The sequence below is a fragment of the Falco punctatus genome (assembly GCF_963210335.1).
Source record: "Falco punctatus genome assembly, chromosome: 3".
Taxonomy (NCBI): Eukaryota; Metazoa; Chordata; class Aves; order Falconiformes; family Falconidae; genus Falco; species Falco punctatus.
Genome location: NC_137582.1, coordinates 90,823,808 through 90,847,504, shown reverse-complemented (window position 1 = coordinate 90,847,504; position 23,697 = coordinate 90,823,808). Strand labels below are relative to the sequence as shown.

The 23,697-nt window shown below is 44.6% G+C and overlaps 1 protein-coding gene and 1 long non-coding RNA gene across 2 annotated transcripts in view; one reads left to right on the top strand and one right to left on the bottom strand.

Moving 5' to 3' along the window:
* Nucleotides 1–23,697, top strand: part of BCL2 (BCL2 apoptosis regulator) — a 103,938-nt gene that overhangs the window by 11,704 nt on the left and 68,537 nt on the right. The window lies entirely within an intron of this gene.
* LOC308059888 overlaps nucleotides 2,332–23,697 on the bottom strand; it is an 82,303-nt gene continuing 60,937 nt past the window's right edge. The window contains exon 2 of the long non-coding RNA XR_013926474.1: nucleotides 2,332–23,697. This exon is cut by the window's right edge and continues 17,270 nt beyond it. This is a non-coding gene — a long non-coding RNA (uncharacterized lncRNA).

The window sequence follows — 23,697 nt, the reverse complement described above, 5'->3', positions numbered from 1 at the left end:
TAAACAAAGGCTCCAGAGTCTGGATGCATGTGATGCCATTTACTGCCGTGTGTTATTTGTAATGTACACATGGAAGAATATGGGCAAAATATAACCTCAAGATGGCTTTTGCTTGTCTGTCTGGTAAATGGCTGGTACCTTTGAGCCATGGGATTATTAAACAAGGCAAACCCTTCTAGCTGATTACAAAGAACAAAAGACTAACATGAAGTTGCAAAAACAGCTTTTAGGATTCTGTCTTCAGATGGAAGAAATCAAGGATGGCACGAGGCAGTGGAATTTTCTTTTTTTCTTTTTCTAGCTTTCAGGATCTGTCAGTGGGAAAGGATGCTTTAATATATGCACTCCATCTTTGGCTTGGCACTTGGACCATATCCTATGTACGAACTTTATTAAGGCATCATAAATGGGTCTTCCAAATTAGCTTATCACCTTGTAGGTGGTGACACTTTGTAGGACCTCAGCACGGCTGCTTGCGATATCTGGTCATTCAGGTTGCTGCAACAAGCAGGAGTGCTGGCTGTTGTAGCCTTCTCTTCCTTTATGTTTTGGCTCCCTGGTATGTTGTGGAGAGAGAAGTTTATTACAGGCTGCGTAGCAGTAGAGAAGAGAGCATCAGAGTTAGTCACAGGCATATGCAGCGAGTAAATTGGACAGCGTGTGCTTTGAGTCTGTTGTGTAGACCTGTGTCTCACACTCAGGGCTGAAGTTTGGTTGATGTGTCTTTCTCATTTATTTGTTTGGTTTGAATTGGTTCTGTAAGTTGGCAACGTTATTTTCAGAACGTGAATTCTTTATATTGCAAGGAAAATGAAGAAGGAAAACAGCATATCAAGGGGCAGATTGGAAGGGGATATAGCTGGTGGAATGTAAGTTTTAGGCACTAGCCACTGCTGTCAATGGTGCCTGGGGATTGTTAATAACCTTACAACACACAGCATCATGGGTTTGTTCAAAATTTAGAGAAAAACAACAGACAGGGACTGCCTGCACGGAGGCTGTATTATTAGCTTGTGGTTCTGGTGGCAAATAAATGCAGCTTTCAAAGATTTTCACGTAGGCTGGGATGCCGCAATATTGTACTTTGGCCTGATAACATCTTAATTGTGTTACAAAAGAAATAAGAGGAGAACCAGCTCATCTCTGCAATTTCGTGGTACTTGGTATAATGTACATTTCTGATTGACAACTTAATGGCTTCATTTTGTTTTTTAGAGCCTGGTGGTTGAGCTGCAGAGGGACTGCCTTGGCAGCGGGCTGTTGCACTTGGTGACTTTTGACTTTGCCGTAGGGAACATTGAAGTGATGCAGCCGATGTGAGGGAGATAACTGTGTTTGTCTTGCGGTGATGGGTTCCCTCTTTGGGCACACAACCTAACACGTGTGGGAGCCATGCTAAGCTCGGGGCCCTTCTAGTCCAACATATGGCTTCCTCCCCGAGCCGTTCAGGAAAAAGCAAGAGCATGAGAGCTATAGAAGGAGACACAGGCACCGTCATGTATGTGTAGAGAGCTACATTTTTGCTGTAAAGAATGTAAAGAAGCCCAGGTGAGAGAAGCAGCATTGTGTTGAAAATTGAGCCAAGAAAGCATAATTTTAAGTGACAATGTTTACATTTGAACCAGAGATGTAAAGGTCATCTGTTTTCATTCAGTTCTGTTCTTTTATTACAGTTCTTTATTCTGTTCAAGAGTTAAGGCCAGATATGGGGAAGGGTTTAGGTGTCTGAAGTGGACCTTAGGTGGCCCATAAGTGCTTGCATCATCTGAATGCCTGCTTAGCCCGAATGGTGGCAGAAGTCCCTGGCTTCTTACTGTTCCTTACCCAAGCCAGTCAGGAGCTGCTCCTGCCTTGAGAGAGGGGAGCTGCTTGGCATGCTCTGGGGGACACAGTTCCCAGTAACCTCCGTGTCCCAAAGCTGGCAGGCATCCTCTGGCCTGGCTGCTGCCCCTCACATGCCATCCTCATGTGTAAATACAGCCAGGGAGAAGCCCCCACTTTTCCTGGCAGGCTTTGGTTAAGGGACGTTTGCCTATGAGACCTCCTCCAGCCTCGTGGCGGGTATACATCCGTGTCTCCGACATCTCAGGAGGCTTCGCCTGCTAGATGGCTGCTGGTTTTGCCGATGTGTCCTCCCCTTTGGCAACAGGGCTCTCCCTCCTTCTGCAGGGGTGAGATTTCATTTGGTGGAAAAGAAAAACTGGGGTGTCTGATTCCTGCTGTCTGAATTGTTTTCTCAGGTGGCTGGCTGCAGCCAGATGAGTAAATGCTTGGACCAGCAGCTAGACCCCAGGTTTCCCTTCTCTTGGGTTGTCTGCCCTAATCACTGAGTTTCCTCTTTTATTTTTTTTTTTTTTGCGTAGTAAATCATTAATTCTCTTCACTCAGTGGCATGCTTTGGAGAGGAAGTGTGGATAGTCGCTGTGCCGTGTGATGGTCCGTAGCCCCCTCACGAAGGTGAGGGATGGCAGCTGCCCCCACCGTGGGAAAGCACCGTGGATATCAGTGTGACGCAGGGGCCTTCTCGTGCTCGTGTCTGGGGCACCCACCAAACTCTCATCCCTTTCAGGTTCTGGAGCTGCTCTCCCAGCAGCTTGGTCAGGTACCTGCCTGTGCAGTACGTTGCTTCTTTTGAATGTCCTAAGCAAAAGCCGCTCGCCCGTCTGGCGTGGGATGGTGCCTCGCTTGGAGCCGGATGCCCCACGCTGGAGCAAAGGCGCTTTGAGTTTTTTTACCAGCAGCATGCGGCCTTGTAACGACTCAATCCCCAGTGGGGCTAACCCCAAGTCACTGTTTGACTGGTAAAAGGAAACTATCTGAAATCCACTCAGTTAAATAAATGAATTGGCAGTTTCAAGTGTTACACCTTCTAGGTCCTTTGCCAGTTTTTGTGGCTTTGTGGGTTTATAATCGAATTCTCAAAATATTATCAAAATATTTTTCTTTTTGCTGTTGCTGAAGAGCAAGAAATTTATTCTGCTGAGGATCGGTGCCGAAGCAAGGAGGAGAAGAGCTAGGGCAGAAAGAGAAAATGATTGTGGTTCTCTAGTCCCTTTCATTTGTAATAGCTTTCTCCGTAACTTGCAACAACATTAGATTGCGTATTTTCTCAGAAGTCTCATCTTTTTTTTTCTCCCTTCTTTAAAAAAAAAAAAAAAAGAAGTATGTATTGACCATGACCTTTAAAATTTCAGAACCAGGGGTCTTGGTTATGGAGATGATGTCATTTGCCTTGATCTTGCAAAGAACTGTAAAGTTCAAGCAGCAATCCTATTAAAAAGTTTTACTTTACTTTCAATATTGAGAAAGAAGTTAGTTCTGTGCCTGTGTTAAGACAGGCCTCTCTGGAGCTGCTGTGTTAGCTCTGCTGGGCAGTAAGTAGCTTAGTTTCCCAAGTATGTAGCTTGAAATTTGGAGTTGATAATCCACGAAGAAAATCCAGTTGAATTTTCTGCTGAGGCACAAGCGTTTGTCCGATGGCAAAGCATGGCTCTAGCAGGAGAATCACAAGACCTATGCAGTGATGTGTGAAATTGCATGTGGAGCAGAAGCATTTTCTCAGCAGCCAGATACCAGGGCCTGGGCTTCCTAAGGCAGCAGGGGAACTTTGTGCTGCATTGCCAGCAAACATGAGGCCTTTGTGCCCTATACAGGTATCCTTGATGAGGGTGTCATCTCTCAGTGGGTTGTGCCTGGGATGGTGAAGGGAGGTGGATGTAGAAACAGGAGCAGTGCTTGGGTGTCACTCCGAAACCTCTGCTGTGGTTTTGGTCTCGTGTGATGGTTTGTGCCTGGCGCACCAGTGAGCCAGTCTCGTGCTCCACCGTCGCCACCGAGGGATGCCAGGCCCGGGGGTCAGGGTGGGACTGGCTGAAGTGGCGGCTCTACACTGCGGCTCTGCTCTCCTAACGTGAGCTGCCAGCAGTCCCGCTGTGTCCCCGTGTCCCCCCTCGCTCCACAGCCTCCTCACCGCGCTAGCCAGTGGCTGCCAATGGGGCAGCGGGCAACGCTCCTGGCCTGCGGTCTGGGCAGCCCCCAGCTGGGTCAGCAGCCTTGGCAGCTGAGCAGCTGTAGCTGAAAAACAGCCTGATGGGTCTGATTAAATAACAACTCTCCTGTGGCAAAGTGAGTTTTTATTCTTTGGCCGTTACTTTGATGGTCAGGATTAGGTGAAGGCTGTGGCTGGGCAGGGGCATGCTGCTGGGCACGCTCCCTGCTCCCCTCACGTACACGCTGGTGTTTGGCAGGTGTCTTGCTCTTTGCCTGTTTTGCCTTTTCCCTTCATGAAGGGCTGGCAGTCCCCAGCATTCTGGAGGCCTTTCCAACCATCCCTCTCCACCACAGCTGCTGGCACCGGGCACTGGGTGCCAGATACAGTCCCGGTGCCGCGGGCCGCGGTGTGTGCCAGGTCCGGCCCTGCCCACCTCCCGCCCTGGCCTGCTTTATTTTCCTTCGTGGCCTTGAGAGGGTGAAGCCCAGCCCTGTTTGGTTTGTCTTTTTTTTTTTTTAATAATTTATTTACGAACACCTCGTGGCTGCTCTCCTGCTGATTTAGTAATAATAACACTTGTTACTCGGTGGCAGCAAAATGCTGATTATTTCTGAGGGCAGTACTGGCCTGTTTTATTTTCCATTTCATATATAATAATAGGATGGATGAAGGTGTGCAGTGCCATAAATCTTCTCTTCCCTAGCAGGATAACATCCAGGCCTTCTTGGCAAACACGGATGTTGATGACAGATTTGAGGGATTTTTATTTTACTCTGGCTTTCAGTCTCATTAACAATCTGATGGCTTTTTTCTCCCCCCCACCCCCCCCCCCCCCCCCCCCACCCCCCGCCTGTTGGGGTTTTTTTTGGCTGCTGTAAGACTATGAAACTAGATAACTTTTCCAAATGCATCTAGGTCTGGAATTTATTTTCTGTTATTTTATCCTAAAGTTAGTTTTCTGTCATAATTATTGTGTATTAATAGACTACTAAATCCCTCTCACTGGAAAGTTCCTTGTGGGTTTCTGGATTTGACACCTAATGAGTAAGAAAACAAATCTGATTTTAGAAAGTGTTGCCATTGACTTCAATAGGAACAGGAAGAGGCACTTAATTGGACAATTGTAGTTATGTTTACTTTGTATATGCGGCAAGAAAAACAAGATCAAATGAAAAAGCCACAAGTTTTCAACTAACAGAGAAAAACAGCCTTTTCTGCAACGCATGAGTAACCTTTGGGAGCTGTTTTCATGGGAGAGCTGTGAGTGGAAGTACCCAGTTGCATTCAGGAAAGGTTTAGGTATTTATAAGGGTACGGAAAACATCTGTACTTATGTTGAAAGGGCAGTGGTATGACTTTACCTTAGGGTAAATTTAACATCAGCTGCTGAAATGAGATCACCAGGTGATGAGGGTAGATGGTTCTGCAGGGAATGCTATTTCAAAATTATCTGTTACATTGCTTTTCCCCCAGAGCACCTGGTGCTGGTGAATGACTGGGCATACTGGGATGGATGCACTGGCAAGTCTCATCCATCTGGGGAAAACTTCTCATTGCTGCATGTGTCTTGTAAAGGTGATTGTAAATGCGCTTGTTGTGTTGCTTAGAGCACCCACATCACTAAATTTACTCCTGTGCTGACTGAAGATATGTTATGAATCGCCACATGTAGAGTTATTTAAAAGAAATCGCTAGCCTTCTTCAGTGCATACATCATTTTGTTGCTATTTTATTGTATTGAAGCATAAAAAGGATGATTCCAGTTTGTTGACTGAAAAGGCAACTCGGTGTGTTTCAGGGTACTTCAGTGAGTAATTATGTACACAGGCCGGGTACAATTAAAAAGAAAAGGCCCCATTTTTCCCACATGTTGATTGAAAGAGGCTGTCGTGTGGTTGTTCGAGAAAGCAACTGAGACTCAAAACTTCCTCTTCTTGGCTCTGGTACTGAGTACACAATAGGCCATGGGGCAAATCATTAATATCTCTCTTTTCAGTTAACCCAGCTATGAAACCACTATACAGCACACCAGGTTTGGGAAATGTATTGTTGCCCACCATGTTATCATGAGTTGGGCTGATGTTTTTAATTTTAAAAAAAAGAAGTTATACAAGGTACAATGTTGAACAAAATGTCCATCGTGGTTAATTTGGGGCTTAGAATAAATTTCAAATCTGTAGCATTGCATGCTGTCATTACTGGAGCTCACCAGCCTGGGAAAGACCAAAGTGAGTCAGATTGTGAAACTACCTGGGGGTGAGATTTGAACGGGGAGAGGAGGTGGAAGAAAGAAAAAGTTAAATGGAAAGTAATCTTAAACTTCTTCAGCTCCACTGTTTGGATGTGTTTAGCAGTGCTTGTGATGGAAACAGATTGAACAGATCAGTTTCAGGTGTTGATTTCTATTTTTTATTTAGGAAAACGGTGAGCAGTGTGAGAAATGGCAAGTGACAGCATTAATGTTTTCCTTTATGTATCAGCACAGTTCATTGGGTGTTTCAAGAAGGAAATTGTCCTTCCTTTTCCATTCCTACATATGTAAAAGCTGTCTGTGGGACTTCAGGTGTATTACACGCACCTGTGCGAAGTGTCTTCATGCACACATATTCTTTTGCTTCCATTCACTGGCTTTGTTAAACATTCAGATACAGGCAGAAAAAGTAATTTTAAAAAGTTTTTTTAAAAAAAAAGGTAGTAATGAGGTTAACTTGGTAACTTGGTAAACTTGACCATGAGGTTGAAGTTACTTTTAACTATCTTGCTGAACTGTGGCTTAGGAGACAAAATTCCTGTTGTGTGCTCTGGAGAGACTTGTGTGAGTCACTGGCAAGTCAGGATAGGACCTTGGATGGGAGGCCACTGAAATGCCTCCCACTGTGGTACTGGACAGTCCTGTAGCATGTCTTTGCAATGAAATAACTACTGCCGGCTTTTTCTCTAAAGGAAGAACCTCCTTTCTTAAGAATATTCATCACATGTTCAGCTTGTATATTATGAAATGTAGTAGAGAACCCTATTTCTAAACTTTCTCTAGAGAAAAAGAAGTAAAAGAAATTCAAAGACAAATTCAAATACAGTAGTAAATGAGTTGGCATTTCTATTAGCAGAATAAGATGGTCAGTGTTGTAGATTAGTAAAATCTGTTGAACTTCTCAAAAATGTACGCACAGCTCAAGTAAAAAATGACAAAAGAAAAACTGAAGTAAAAACTCCCTCATTCATAACAGAAGCAAATCCTGCATTGTGCTCCAAGTGTCTGCAAATTTTAAAGTTAGGCATATCCAAAGCCCCTCTCCTGAAGTCATCTGGCAAATCACAGTAAATCACACTGTCTAAATATCTAATCCCCAGTCTGCTGCTGGATGCAAAAGGTCCCAGATATAACTGAGAAGGAGGCCTAATGCCCTTGTTATTTTCAGGTTCCAGCTTGGCCTGTTTCTCTCTCCGTTGCCTAGATCTGCAATGGATGGCAGTGCTGCCCTGAAGCCTGGGTGAGGGGCAAGGCTTTCCCCCTTGCAGGGCTGGAGTGCGGCAGCGGGGCGCACCGGTGAGGGAGGAAATAAAACCGGTCACTGGAAATGTCAGGTGGCAATCAAGGCTGCAAGTAAATGAGCCAGCCTGGAGTCTGTTCAGGCTTCTGCAGTAGCTCACGTCTGTCTGCAAAAAATTCCTGCAGTAGAAAATTCGCGTGTTTGGCTCTGGACTGAATATGTGAAGTCCTTGCTCAGTTGGAGTCAATAGCTATTTTTTTCCAGTACGGACACTAAAACCAGCAGTATCTGGCCTTGTATAGCGGTGAGCATGTGGGCAGACCCAAAAAAGGATCTATAAAGCGTCGTACAAAGCCTTGGTTATAGTGGATGTTTGGGCACCTCTGCGCAGCGGTGGAACACGGGAGTGAGGCTGCCTTGGGTTTTGCTCCTCAGCTTCCCTAGGCATCCTCACTGTAAGGGCAGCCTGGCCTGGGATGCTACAGACGTCCTTCTGACAGTGCCTGGGTGAGCCAGGGGTGGTAGTGTCCCACCAGGACCACTTTGGCTTTCTAGAAGTTGGTCCTGTTCAGCTTCGGCCAGTAAGGCCATGCCTCAGCCGCAGGGGCAAGTGGATGAGCCTTCTTGGTGCTTTAGGACCGTGAGAGGGGGAAGTCCCCACTCTGCTGTCCCACCTGGGTGTCACAAGTGGTGGGGAAACTTGTCAAGGCATCTCTTCATACCTTTTTTCATATCTGTTAAAGCTGATTGTTTCACAAGAGAATAGTGTATTCATTTTGCAAGCAGTAGGATATTTTTGCCTTTTTTTTATTATTTTGTTTTGTTTTTCCCAACCCATCAAGAAGGATGCTTGGGGCATGGTAGTACATCCTGCAGCCTGGGACTTCGGTGGCAGTTTAATGGGCTGAAGGAAGAGGCAGCACTGGCACGCTGTTAGATTGTGTAAACGGGCTTAGGGTTTGTTTTAAAAAACTTGCTCTTTTTTTCCCCTCTCTGCTTCCTTCTCTCCCCCCCTGCAGACACAAATACATCATTCTCACAAACGAAAACTGTTTAATTTTAATAACTGGCCTAGAGCTAAAACTGACAGCGGGAGAGGAGCTGTTTGGTTTGCAGTTGCTGACAGCTGGAATAAACTACCTGTTCTCTTGGAAGGGATGGACAGCCTGCTTGTTTGGTTCTGAGGACACTTTGATCCCTAAAGAAACTCCTCTCAATGAAAAAAAAAAAGACTGGAACTGTGGCAGCTTGGCATTACTGACTGCTTTTTATATGTGAGGCCCCAAGTATGATGGAGAAATGCTGTGTGCAGATGTCCCTTGTCTCTGTAGTTCAGACCCTTTGGCTGAGAGCAACTCCTCATCGTGAAAGGTCACTGTCACCAGTGCCTTGGGAGCGACTCGGCGTCCCGCTACAATGTGTTCCCAGTGATCGAGGTCCCTACCAGGTTGGTTTGACAAGAGCTCTTTGGTATAGCTAAATGTCCCAGGTTCTCAGAACCCTGCCTTGAAGCAATGAAGGCTGGATGATTAAGTTAGATATTAAATAATTTTGCAATGACTAGTTTTACCTCTGGCTCCGTAAGAAAGTCAGCCTTCTTATTTTGCCAGTTCTCAGAAGAAAATGGCAGCACTCCCATTTCCTCTTTTCCTCCTTCAGGGCCTGCCACCCTTTTTATTTTAATTTTTTTCCTCCCAGGGCCAATTAGACAACATGCAAATTATTGTTAATAGGGCCAGAACAATACTGTGTTCCCAGTGGGATCATTAGGGTCAAAGCCATCGCGTGCCAGCCCTCAGCATGATACTAATTTTGGCGGTGTCTGCCCCAGGGTTTGGAGGTCAGGCGGAAGGCGGCTGTGAAGCACGGACCCGAACAGGACTGGTCTCTGCAGCCCCCCCGCCCCACAGCAGGCTTTGGCTGGGCTGTGCTTGCGGGCTCTCCTGACCTCCCCAGCAAGGCTGGTGCACTACAAGGCACCGGCTCCTTGCTCTACCTCTCCTGCAGCCTCCTCAGAGGTCCCTCAGAGGAGACAAGTCCTCCCCTGAACAGAGACCTTGCTCCCTCCCTTCCCTGCTGCTCTAGAGAGGCATCTTTCGGCTTGAGAAACAACAAAGCACTGCACGGCTCGTTTTGACATGAGCTCCTACTTGAAATATGGGGATGGCTTGGTAGCAAAAGGGTTGCTGTGGGGCTGGGCTTGCCACAGGGCCACTGGCAGCCCTCATCCACCCTGACCTTTGCTGCAGAGTCTCCAGAGGACAGGGACGTGCTGGGGGAGCTGTGGAGAGGATGCTCTGTCTCCCTTCTCTGCCTCAGACTCTTCCTCCTGGGAATCCTGAGAGTCCTCCTGCAGAGTGACGTGCTGGCATTGAGTGTTTTAACATTAGCTCTATGAACTGCATGGACTGTCTGCCACAGCTGAGGGCGAAGGGTAAGGCAGCTGCCTTCAGACCTTGGCCTTGGGCTAGATTCTGTCTCTGCCTTTGCTTTAAAGTCATGGGATTTTGTCAGTGGAGCTGTTGGGGAGGGGGATTAGGGCATTTGCAAAGCTCCTTCTGTAATACCTTTTACATGGAAGTTGCTGCAAACATATTTAGAAGTGAATATAGGGGAGGAAAGAGAAATGTGCCTCCGACATCACTGACTGAAGTAGAAGTAGAGTATGTTGGATGTCTCGGTCAAGAATGGGGTTGCGAGTTCCCGGTTTCTCCTACAAGACTTGCTGAGGGGAGATTATCCCTGCTCAGGGCAGGGGCTGAAATCCCTGCCTTGGTTGCACTTTTAGAAATGGCAAGTCCCTGACATCATATCTTCACACTAGGTTTTGGTGGATGAACAAAATGAAAAAGTTACAAAGTACTTCACATAGTGGTTTGGGTCTTTATTTTTTTTTCCCCCCACTCTTTTTGACCTTGCCAGGGGCTCTGCTAACTCCCCAGTGCTGCAAACCCAGAGGTGCTTACCTTTAAGAGGCAGCAGTAGCCTCGCTGAAGTCTCTGACTTCCAGGGAAGCAGGATGAGAGGGCTGAAGCAGAAAGTGAAACTCTCTGAAACCAAAAATGCAACAGAGCAACCTTCTTTCATTTTCCCAACTGAGCATAATGCAAAAAGTAAACAGTTGGCACAAATGACTGGTGCAACTTTGCTGGGGGGTTAATCAAAAAACGTGCCGAATTCAGCAGTATGTTTTGCACAAAGTTCAACAGGGTTTTACATCAGACCCATTGCAAGGTAGGCAAGAATATTTTTTGAAAGAAGAATGTCATTTAAAAAAATGTGGAAAATTCTCCTGTTCTGCCTCCTACATGTTTCTATTGTCAAACAGTCACTGATCTTATTTTAGACTTGACCTTCGTGTTCTTTCCACAGCACGCAGGCTGAATGACATGTTATTCAAGTTCTCAGACAATATTATGATATATCTGCTTTTTATATTTAGCCGTAACTTTTATTCTCCTTATAAACAAACCCACCTAATGCAACCACCACCTATCCAGGGAAAGTATTTCCATTCCCCTCGGTTTAATTTGGACAAATTTGGCATGAAAACATTCAATAGTTCCATAATAACCTTTGCAACAGGATGCCTGCTGTGCTGACATGCAGGTCTAGAGCAACTTGTACCATGTGCCAGGAAATTGCATTCTTAAGAAAAATCTAGACATAAATTCTGAACAATCAACACTTAAATTTTGAAAAGTCTGGCAGCAAGCTGTTATCTGCCTCATGGGTTTTCACTTTAATGGCTTTTTACTTTCTGAGCTCTACCTCTCTGTCTTTTATGCAGGCTGTATGCCTCTGGCCCAAGTAAGCTGAGCTCTGTAAAGTGTGGAGAGAGGGCAATTAGTTGTTTCTCTCTTGTTGTTCTTGTATGCCTGTGTGCTCCAGCACCATACCTTGACATGGCGGGGGGTGATTTCTTGCTAGAAGAAAGCAGAGCTTTGCTGGAAGTTACACAGGCAGGCATTTAGCTCTCAGTGGGCACTCGCTCAACAGGAGCTTGCTGGGTTGCGGTGAAGTTCAGCCTCGCCTCCCAGCCTGGAGAGCTGGAAAGGGGATGGGAAGACAATTACCACCAGCCCCAACTGTCCTAGATCAGCTGGGGGCATCCTTCACCCTGGGACAAGGCAGTTTGCTGAAATATGAGGGGACCAAAGAGTAGACTGATTCCAGGGTGAGAAAAGTCTTTCCTGCCTTGAGGTCTCTGAGCACTTCAGTCTTGCTGCTCATCTCACTGGAAGTGGAGCAAGCAGATGGCATCGTGTGAATGCCCATCTTCCAGAACTGCTGCTGGCTTGGCTGGAAGGCTCCGTGACTCCAAAATGTCCCCAAAACCTGCATTGCTCCTATTTAAGGGAGCAACAGCATGGCTGGAAGACCTTTATGTGAGACTCTGCCAAGACTCTCTAGATGTGTGTTGAATGTTACATCAGCCAAAGAAGGGTGGTTGTAGATGGATGCAACTGCATCCCTGAGATTTGCCACTAGGAGATTGCAAGAAAAACTGTTAAAGCACACATAGTTCCTAGGGAGAGAAAAAATCCACTGTTTTTTGTGATGAGTTCAGTAAAGCAACCGGCCAATTTAATGGGTAAAACATTAAATGGGATTCTAGGAGGAGGCGGGGATGGGGAGGGGATGTTCCATGGATGTGAACTCAAAGCAAAATGAAGTGCTGCGAAACCGTGTGAACTGAACCCCATCAGGGAAGGCTTACTAAAACTTGAGCCAGGAAAAATTATAGAGCTCTATAAATAGCTAAATTGAAAATTAAATGCATTTGTGTGTGTGTGTGAATGCACACATCTATCTATGAGGTCATGTATGTTAAAGAAATACAGTAGTACTTCATGTGTTGGGGTTTTTTTTAAGTAGTGGAAAATGTTTTAATGACTTTATTTTTATTTTTATTTTTTCCTAGAGACAGTACATTATGTTCTGTCCTTAGGGCCAGAAACACAAAGTGCCTATTTTCATGAGGAATCCTACAGAAGGAGGAAGGGAAAGTATTATGCAGCGTAGCTAGGGTATAGTAGCCATTCCACAGTGATTACACATCCAAGCAAAGCCTGCACTAGAAAACTCAAAAATATATTAGAAGCGGAAAACAAGATGTGTGAAGTGTTTCCTATTCCCTCCCCACACTTGATGACAACGAAGCAAGCAGGGAGGCAGTCATGGAGTTTAAATTTAACCCCTTGTATTTGATAAGAAGACTGTATTTCAGTGGCAGGCAGCAAGCACGTTATGTAGGCACTAGACTGAGGACTTCCTCTGCTTATTAATTTTGCTCCCTCAAAACTTCCAGTTATTTTCAGTATTTTATAGTCCAGACACAAATCAGAAGTGACTGAAAGCACTAATAATGCAATAGATGTTCAGGGATTAAGGTAGCTGAAATGAATCCCAGCCTGAATGGCTCCTTAATTTAAGTGCGAAAATGTTTTTAGTTTTATACCAATAATCTGCAGGTCAAAGTCTGACCTCCCCGTTACCTTTTAATCTTTCATTCATCCTGCAATAGTCAAATCATGAATAAAATCAGTCTTCAGGGGCTGGGGGGTGGGGTGGGGTGTGCCTGGGGGCACAGGAAAATAAAGGAAAAAAAAAAGGCTCTTTTTCCATACATAAATGAATTAAAGAATCTGTACAGTTGTTCGATTTGATTTAAGAGCAAGGTGTAGCCTGGTGTGTAGTGCACTCATACCATGAGGAAATCAAATTTGTATTCCAGTCTCCTTTGCCGGCTTGTTTAATCGTTTATGATAACATCAGTAGCTTGGTAAATGATGTAATGGGAGTTAAATCAGGATGACCAACATAAACATCTGTCAGTGCATGTGAACATTTGATGTATGACCCCGGGGCCCAGTGCAGCAGTCACTATCTTGGCAAACAGTCCTTGGACGTCAGCGTCACTCGAGGTTGCAGCATCGCACACTGGAGAGGATACATGCTGTCTACTCTGTGCTGTTAGCCAGTAATCGCGTACATGATCTGGCTGCTCCGTATCAGGTGTACTACTTGGCAGCGTGTCCCCTCTGGTTACTCACTGTGGGCAGAACTTACCCCAGTGATGAAGGTCAGGGCAAGACACCACCATCATGGTGATTCTCCCAGTAAGCCTCAGCTGGCATTAGGTGATGAGTAGGCTTTTGCTGGTCCTCTGAATGAATGAGAGTTTTACAGAGATAACTGTCATTATTCTGGGTAGTCCTGTAGACTGAGAGCCACAGTCTGATTTGTACCCAAAAAATCAGCCTTAATGTTTTGAGACTGTAATATCAGAGCAGTCATTTCCTAGGCTTGGATTATACTGGTGTTATTTTCATTCAAAATCATCTTGTCGTCATGTTCTTGCATGGATTTGTAGTTTTCTGAAAGCAAGCTGGGTAGTATGCTCATGTTCCTCATTAATCTTTTTTTTTTTTTTTCAATGAGATTCATATGGGAAGCTAATAATATCTAATATAGACAAATGTGTAAGTTATTGAACGTGTATGCCCTCTGCAGAAATGGACAGAATGGATCTGAAAAAAATGTGTTGCAGAGGAAACATAGAGCTAAGGGAATTCTGCCTGCTATGTTATGGATTAAATTGTTCTTTGAAGGCGAAGTCTTTGGTGCAAAGTTAACATAGGTGAGAAATACCTCGATGAGGGGTACAGAGGGGCGAGTGGCTCTGGCTCCCCTGCCCTCGGCAGCAGCCTCGGTGTATGCAGTGGCTGGACACGAAAACTGTGGTTGGTCCCATGTGCCACCCGAGCCGAGAGCAGCTTTGCTTTAATGTGTGGAGATAAGGGAAAACTGTTCCTATTCACAGTACATCCTTCCTATTAGAAATGTGGTTGCTTTCACACAAAAAAACAGGCATATTTAACTATTTGACTCCTTTTTAATCACTTCAAGGTACTGCATGCTTATAATTTACTTCAAAAGAAGTCTTTTATCGGTCTTGAATAAGTGCATGAGGTTGCAGAACATAGACATCTTATTGCCATGACTTTTCAAAAGAAAGCTGGCAGAATCCCTTGGGTTTCATTATGAATATAATCTAGAATCTGTTTGCAACAAGAAGGAATAAGGTATATATTCCAGAGTTACTAGGATTTTTTGAAGATGAAATGCAAGCCATTCAGGAATGCAACTTAAGCTCTGTTACTTCAAAATAAATTTATAGAACTAAATATAAATGCAAACTAAAATATTTTATCTCTTCAAAGCGGCACTACAAACTTTTTTTTTTAAAAAAGCATAATTAGCTGGATATGTTAAAATGAAAAGTGCCAGAACAGCACACGGTCATTCTGAATGAGAAGGAGGACTGAAGAAAGAAACCACCTCTCGTCGCCCGCAGATGTGCACACGTGCACCACACATGCCCAATTTGGTTTATACAAAGTATGCTGTCAAGTGAATACTGTCATGTTCCCTGTTTAATCAGTTTCCTCTTTTATTTGTGCGCTGTTGTATATAAAAGAAAATCAGCTTGTAAAGCCAGGCTTTTTAATAATTCATTCAAAAATGATTAGAGTTCAAGGGGAAAGTTGTTCCTTTAAATGACTGAGCCAAACAGGAAAAAACCACGGGTATCAGAGGGTGAAATTCACTTCTACCTACATTATGTATTGTATATTTAAATACCGTATTCAGACCTGAAAATCAGCAATGAAGTGGAATGTCAGTAGTTATCATCTGTCTTTGGGTCTACTTTTAACCTCTGTTTGGGTACATTTTGTTTGTTCTGAATCTTCAAAGGTGCTTTCTTAGGCAGTAAGATAAGAAAGATGTGTTTTGGGTTTTTTTTGGTCTTTACATAAGCTGTGTCTTCACAAATCAGGCTGAAAAATCCCAGTTGGAATGTTTTTTGTAATTTTCATCTTCTCTTCAGGCTATGCTCTACTAAGTAGCCCAGCAGCATCCCTGAGAAATGGTCATTATTTCCAGGTGGGTGCTGGGCTGGCAGGGGGAGGACCAGATGCGGCAGGGCATTTGCTCTAGGTGAGTGGAGATCAGCACCCGCACAGTCGCCATGTAAACAAATCAGATGGTGCTGAGCAATATTGCAGCATGAAATTTGAAGGCTGGCGGAGGGATGGTGCAAGCCAGTTGGTGGGTGGGTGGGCAGGGTGCAGGAGCTGCCGGGCTTCAGCCCTTTGGGTGATTGTGCCTGTGCCCTGGGAAAGTGCGTGCAGTGGGTGTTTTATTTCATGTTTTCCCTCCTTTTTCTTGTGCAACAAAACAACCACCAAGGGCCTGGCAAGGGCCTGGATTCAACAATGTGTTTAGACTCAAAACTTCCCTTTGAAATCCCTGTCAACACTTTCCCAACATTCAGCTAAAGCAGTGAAACAACAGGGCATGAGGACACTGAAGCAGAGATGAGAGCCTGTGCATTGTAGTGACTCCGGTCTCCAGAACTGTCCACGTGGCCCCAGAAAACCTCCTTCTATTAATGAGAACATTTCCTTCAACTGCTTTGCTTTCCAGAAGCAGCTAACTAGCTGTGACCCATGTTTCCAGTATTTGCTGGAGGCTGGTTTTTTTGAGCACTGCCCAGAGCTTGCGTGGTGAGACACAAACACCTTTCCATTTTGGGGAGGCTCAGCTGGGGTGGTCTGCACTTTCCCCATGCAAAGCTAGTGTGTTTGCGTGTGGTTAGCATGCCTTCCATCCTTGGGGATGCTGCCATGCCTCACATTTTGTCTCTCGTCCTCCTGAAGCCACTCTTGAAAGAGTGGAGCGTCATAGTCCCAAGTCACTCGAGTGTGATGATGCCACTTAGATGTGACTGAAGCCCAAAAGGTGACAGAGGTGTGAAAAGAAAGAATGATAGCACTTGTCAGATCACATTCTGTGGTCAGCAGATCCAAGGGTATTTATAAGCCAATATTGCAGGTATGGTCAGGAATGCCTTGGTCATGGGCATATATCACCCCATTTCTTGAGCTGGAACAGCCTTAGTCCAGGCCCCCGGTGTCATATGAGCTGGTTCAGGTCTAAGCTCTAGGCATCTCAGCATGGGAAGGAGATTGGTAAGTCCCAGAAGTGTCACTGGAGTGTATTCACCATGTGGCAAAAGCTGTTAGTAACAGAGGGACCCTGGACCTGGTGGAGTCCATGGTTTTCTTGGAGTAATGGGCAGGTGACAGCTGGCCATGACCTGCAGGCAAATAAATAGTTTGATGCTAGGTACGGTACCAGTAGATGGTGCTGAAGAATGGATAGCACAGTTCCTGGGTTTTTTGAGGACCCATTAAGACTTCTTGTTTGGGGGCATTTTACTAGCTCCTTGCATGCTGGTCTTTGTATGGAGGTCGTATCATCAGCTGGGTGCAACCTGGGTCCTGAGGTCCGAGGCAGACAGGTTGAGTGTATCACAACTTGAATTTCTCCTGCTAAATTGAAGATGTCTCACATTTCAAAATTGTGCGTGTGGCTAGTTCAACATTCCCTCTACTAAGCATGCTCTGAAACTGCTTATTCACTGGCAGTAAACAGCATTGTTTTAGTGGCTTATCATAGCACCCAGCAGCTGGTCATTTTCAGCAAATGGCCAGTGTTTATTGGCCTCCTGCTATTGCCTCTGTGCTCTTCTGTCATGCACTGCTTTTCTCTCAGGTGGTCTGCGGTCCTTGCGGGTGTGATCCCAGTTCCAGCAGACTCTCACTTGACCTTGGTACACTTTGGTCAGATCTGAAGCTGTCTTTTTTCACCTCGGTTGTATCCAACTTGCAACCGGTCAAAAATGATGGAGTTCATAACTGAGTATGTCATTGCTATAGTGTTTCCCATTTAAAGTAGGAAACCATTTGATGAGGAAATAAAAAAAAAAAAAGGTAAAATTGGAGATTACTTCATGAAGAGTAAGTTCTATAGTTTACAAGTTCAATTATGAGTGATTTTCCATTTTTAGCTTTATATGCTTTTAATGTTGAGTCTAAATTAGGCCACAGGAAAAGGATGGTCTATCTTCAAAGAAACAATTAGGCTGATTGCATTCTTCAGATTTGTGGAAAACAGCTGTGGGTGTACTGGTAGCTCTCAAGCTTTCTTCCATGTTAGCATACAAGTTGCAGGTGCAAGCTGGATACTTCTGCTGTGTGGGAGTTTGGAGGCGAGGCTTGGTAAAGCTGGTTGGTGAAATTACCAGCAAAACTGTAGAGCTGCGATGGTAGGACCTTTTAGAGGTGCATGAGCCAGGGCAAGTGGACAGGAGGAAAGGCATCCCACATCCTTCTCATGCAGCTATTAAGCCTCAGTGGATTTTCATGGAGAGGGACCAAATTGCACAGATGCATGAATACATTCTTTTTCAGTGCTGCCTGCCCATTAAGAAGTTTCCTTAAGTACGTAATTAGCATTCCTTTGATTGAAATGCAAACCTTACCCTTATTAATGCAACATACAGGAGGCATGTCTTGTGCATTTATTACACATTCACAAACCTTTGTAGGATGTTTTGAAGGCGAGTGGGTATGTAGCTAACTTTGCTGAATTAAGAAAGATCTTCAGAGAGGCAAGAGTAGGAAAAGGAATTATTATCTTGAATGAATGAACTTAGCTGCTTAGTATGTCTTCTTGCTATTCTCTGTGCAATTTACTTTTATTTTTTACTTTGTGCAATGTACTTTTAGAATTAAATTTAGAAAACACACTAATCTTCATGCACTTGTTTGCATGAGAACTTTCCTACACAAAGACTAACTTTCTATGCAAAATAAATTGCTTATTTCCATGTGAGAATACCATTTGGTGTGTGAAAAGCCATGTTCCTGAAGGATTACATGTATGCGGAGTGATAGGCCATGAAAATTGGCAGTGATTTGCTTGTATCCAAGCTGGAAGGTGGTACCACAGGAAGAGCTGCACAGAAACTCCTTGGGAAACCCATGGTGGCTCTGCCAGCAGAGACTCTGCTCTTTGATCTTTTGAGGTTTTGTAGCAACCATTCTTCTGATTTCCTACCAGCTTTTCATACAGTTCATCCAGGACAGTTAGATAACCTCCACTGTTCATATTTGGTACCCAATGAACTGCATGTAGGTGACTAACATATCTCAGTAGCCCATAGCTTGACATTTTTGATGACACAGATTTCCCAGGATTTCTGTACTCATGTGTTATTCAGAAACGGGTGTGGAGGAGCAGCTGTTCCTGAACAAGTCCACGAACAGTAGTCTGGTTTTGGAAAGAGTACGCAATTGCTTCTGAGCATCTTTAAGGTATTGCAGCATTGGTTTTGGCTAAAGAGGAGCAAAGCACACTTATTGCAGAGCAAGAGTGGTAAGTCACAGAAGAATTCAGGGATAACTGCACTTCGGTAATCCCACATAAAGCCGAGCTCTATTCTTTCAGTGGGCTCTGTGGATGTGCTGCAGGGTTTGGTCTGGGGCTTCTGAAGACCTGTCTTCACAGTTTATGTTACTTAGTGGTTGTCTGAATGGTGACTTCAGAAACATTTAGCTTGGCAGGCAAACTGAACAAGCTTTGTTTAAATAACCAAGCAGGTACAGGAGGCTATTTGATGTTTGGAATTGTCAACAAATGACGTTGAATATATATTTTCAGCAAAATCTTTCTAAGTTGCCTACTGCTTCAAAGTACAAATTCAGAGATCAGGGTTGGTTTGAGAATATTAAATGTATAAGGGTACAAGTGCTCGTATGGGATGTGCTGCAGTTTGGTTTGAGCAGGCAGCTATTTGCTGGCTTGCCAATGGTAACAGAAGCAATAGCTGGGCTTTGCAAAAACAGATGTTTCTCTTCTTCTGAGAAGCTCCAGCCTTTTCATCAAATACAAAAAAATTAGCAAGTATCTTTATTGTTTTGGTGTTATGGTTTTCATGGGCACCTGGAAGAGGAACGCAGTTCATAAATTAAAAGCTCTCCAGTCTTCCAGCACAGGCCAGTTGGTGTTTCTGAAAGAGCCTCTCTTCATGTGTGTCCGAACAGGTCCTGTAGCCCATCTTCTGTTTCAAAGCTGAAAAGTACAAAAAGTCATTCTGAGTGGTATTCATTCTACCTAATTTTCATTATACCTTCCTTCTGGCCAGGCTGTGATGCCTTTGCAGACACCAAGGACTGGTGGGACTATCTGAGAGCATCTGCTGAGCCTCCCCAAAACTGCTTGCTCTGGCCCTGGGCTTCAACAATGGTCAGACCCTGCTGGCTGCATTTGTGCCCAAAAAGCCAAGAGTATTTATGTGACTTTTTTTTTTTTTTTCAGCAAATGCCGATATTTCAATACAGTACTTTGCGTTGCTCTTTGTCTCTTTGGGTTTGCAAGTTACTGAGACTTAGGAAGCCTTCTTGTTTATTGTTCCCTCTCTCACTTTCACATGACTTTTTATTGAAGGCCTGAGCACTTCTTCGGCAGAGTGTTAGAGTCAACATTCTTTTTAAATTAAATGTACCGGGGTGACCTAATCAGATGCTAGCTGGTTGACCACAGGAATGGGAACCACGATACTCTGTAATCTAGTTTAATGTTAATTCACTCTTTGACCTTAGGCAAACAGCTTAGTTGCTGCAAAATGGGGATGACAATTCCTTTGAAATGTTGACAGAAAATTGAATCAATAAGAAAGTTTTACTCTCTGTGGGTCAGGCAGGCATTTTCAAAGGGACTTCAGAGCTTCCATTCTTTCAAATGACTTTGGAGTCAAGGGATGTAGCACAGGCTTCTGGATCGCTGTGGACTTACCGTGTTTTCCAATACTGGCCCCCACACCTCAGCTTTCTGATCTGTGTGTGTGTGTGTGGTGTCAAAATGGAGTAAGGGATTCACGCCGTGCCTCCAATGGCCATGCCATTCACCGCCTTACACGTTGTGACATTTAGACACTAGATGGATGGATGGACATCTTACTTCCCCTTCAGACAGAAATGTGGCACTCAATTCCATGATGTTTTTTAGTTTTGAAATAGTGTGCCTTTATGCCAAATACTGACATTAATGAACTTGACTCCATAGGGTTAAGTGCAGCAGTGGCTTCATTTGCTGCCAGTGAGTTTGCCTGTCTGACTTTGCCTGGAAATTTCCTGTGAAGCCCAAAGTTGTCCACTTGCTGTTTAACATCCTGGTGACAAAACAGCTCATGACAGCAGAGCAACCTTTCCATTTTTTCATTTCTCAATTGTGTTTTTTAAACTTTGAAGTGCCATTTATTTTGACACCTGGTATATTTCAGGCCACGCTTTTATTTGGTGGGAATAGCATTAATGTGTATTAAAGGCAGAAAAGCCTGAAGAAATGGTTAGAAGTTATTCCCAGAATGTAAATAATTTCCTAAATTTTGAGCTCTACAAGGCTGATGTGTTTTAAATGGCCTTCCAGAGTGCAAAATGAAACACAGCGTGGCATTTAACCAACAGTTTACAGAGGTGCTAGTTATTCCAGTTGGCTATATTTAGGAGTCCAGGAAACAACAATGACAAAAAAAATAGCGAAACATTCTTGCAAAAAAATTAAAGGAACAGTTTCAGCTATAAAACTGATGTCTACAGCAAAAACCCCGCAGCTGCTAAATGTTACCAAATCATAATAATTGTGACAGAGTTACATCCCAATCTTTCTTTAAGACATCTTCACCCATGTGAAGGCCTCTTGATTTAAACAGGGCTCTGTGGCAGCAGGGGGGTTTATGTTAGAGGATCCTGGTAAAACAGGACTGCGCATGTAAATCAAGGCTTATTTTTGCATTCCAAAGGGTGAAAAAGGTCATATGAGGGGAGTGAGGTACAAGAGGTGTGAAGAAACCTTTATACAGAGACTCCGTGCTGGTGAGGTCTCGGCTGGATGCTTTGCCCCACTTCGAATAAAAAAGCAGTCGAGCAGCCTGAGAGGGCATCCAGAGGACTCCCCTGCAGCCTGGGAAGCATCTCCCACCAGGAAAATCAGAGCAAACGCTGCTTGTTTTGTCTGTGAAAGAGTGCAGAAGGCTAAGGGGTGGCAGGATAAGTCTTCAGATGAGTGAGAAGCAGCCACAGAGCCCAAAGGGGGTAGGGCAAGAGAAGGAGTGTCAAAAATTACACAGGTATAGTTGAGGGACCACCTCTAGCTTAATGAAACCTGACTTAGTAAAGACAGGACAGTACAATTAATGTAGGTAAGTGGGCATAATTAGCCCCTCTCCAGCAGATAAAATAGGTGAGGTAACTTAAAACTCTGCCTTATGAAGCGATGTAGCTTTTACCAACCTTTAAAACAGTGGTCATGAATGAGTCAGTGGTTCTCAAGGGCTTTGGTCAGCTGTTCCCGTTTACTGGTCTGGAATCTTACTTTTATCATCCAGTCTCCCTGAGCTTCCCCTCAAGTATTTAAAAGTTAGCATTGTTATACTGAGATACTGTCACAGTATCGAGGTTGGAAATTCACTGTGCTAGATGCCTCTTCAATATACAGGGAGACAGTTACCTGCTTTTGCAGGTCTGTGGTTGAATTGTTTTCCTGCTGCAGCACGGTTCATTTCTCACCACGGCACTTTTACAACCCTGGCATAAATGCAGTTTTATCATCAAAAGGGTGGTTTTTGCTGCAAGACAGTACTAGAGAGTGTATTGATGCAAGCTTCCTTCCTTAATCCCCACCCTCCCCCAGGATAGATGGCGTTTGCACCGCCCAAGCTCGCCTGTGCCATTAAGCTGCCGCAGTTACGCTGGTCAGCTATTCCTAGTGCCGACCTGGTCTCAGCCCGCTGCTATAAACACAAGATGCATCACAGATTAGAAGGCACCCGCTTGAATAGAAGCATCAGCGGGCCGGGCCGGGCACAGTCACTGCATTGTTAGGAAGGGGAGGGAGCTCGTCTCGCAGGGCTAGTCTCAACATCCTCCGTCTGTGCCAAAGGGAGAGCCTGGGAACGACTGTGTTAAAGGGTGGGTTGACATTTAGCTCTCATGTTTCTCCTCCAGGAGGTTTGCTGCTCTCCAACAGTGATTACCCAATGGGCAAAACACCCCCTTTGCCCTCCTCTTGGGCAGGTAGAAAGTCGTTTTAGAACCAAGCACCCTCTTCTGCCTGTCCTCCCTCCCGCCCCCGGCCCCTTGCCATGAGCAGGTCAATGGCAGTGGTCAGAGGCATCCCTAATGAGGTCCCTAGCTGCTCACTGGGCTGATTTGGTTATAGTTTTTAATAATGCGAGGTTATTTTGTTAGCGGCTTTACTTTCCAAGTCTTTTCCCCCTTCCAGCACCCCTAGGTACAGCTCTACTGGATCAGTTACCATCTGCTCCAGTGTTTGCATTTAGCCTGCAGGGCCTGTGATCTCAGAAATATTTCCTGTAAATGGGATCTCTCATGCCAGGCCTGTCACACAATAGATATATAATTGGATAAAACCTAAACTGAAAACAACAAACAAAAAGAAGAAAACTACATGTTGTGCCATACGCAGCGCGTGAGGCTGTCCAAAATGGAATACACTCTGTGTTTATGTCTGAAGCTGCTCTCATATATATTCTTTATTCCCCTTTGCTGCTTAACAAAATCAAATTAATGTAATAACTAAATTCCATGGTGCATTTTTTCCCCACTTAATATCTGACTTGAACAGCTTGCAGTGCACAAGCAAAACAGCATTAGTGCCGCAACAAATGCATTTGCTGCGTTTTAAGTCTTGATCCTGGTCTTGGATACCAGATGGAGCCTGTGTGAAGGCTGCAAATCTTTCTCCTTCTCCATGGGTTGCATTTCTTGTTTGATGGCAGGCAGAACGATGCATGGCCCGGGAGCAACGCTGGGCCCTGGGGGAAACAGCAGGCAAACCACAGGCAGCCAATCCCCTGGGTCAACAAGAGCAAGGGTGAACATGGCAAATGATGCATCACTGATCCTTGCAAAGGAAAAAGAAACGCAAAATGTCTTTATATCCTCTAAACCCGGTTTGAAGGCCTCCTGAGCAGGTGTTTGTGTTTCTGTAAGACGCATGCTGCCCTCTGGGACACCTTGTCTTTGGTACCTGCCAGCCTTTCTGCAAGAAAGTGGAGGTGGTGAAAAACATTTGATGTGATGAATCCACACCTAAATGTAAAAAACCAAAAACAAACAAAAAAAACCCAAACAAAAAAGCCCCAACTGATTAAATAAATCAGAAATTGATCACTGTGATTTCCCCCTTGCTCATACTGTGAAGTTTCTTCATCATTGCTGCAAGAACAAACTGCATGAGTCGTGTCTGTGCTGTTATTCTAGTAGTAATGAGCTTACAAAT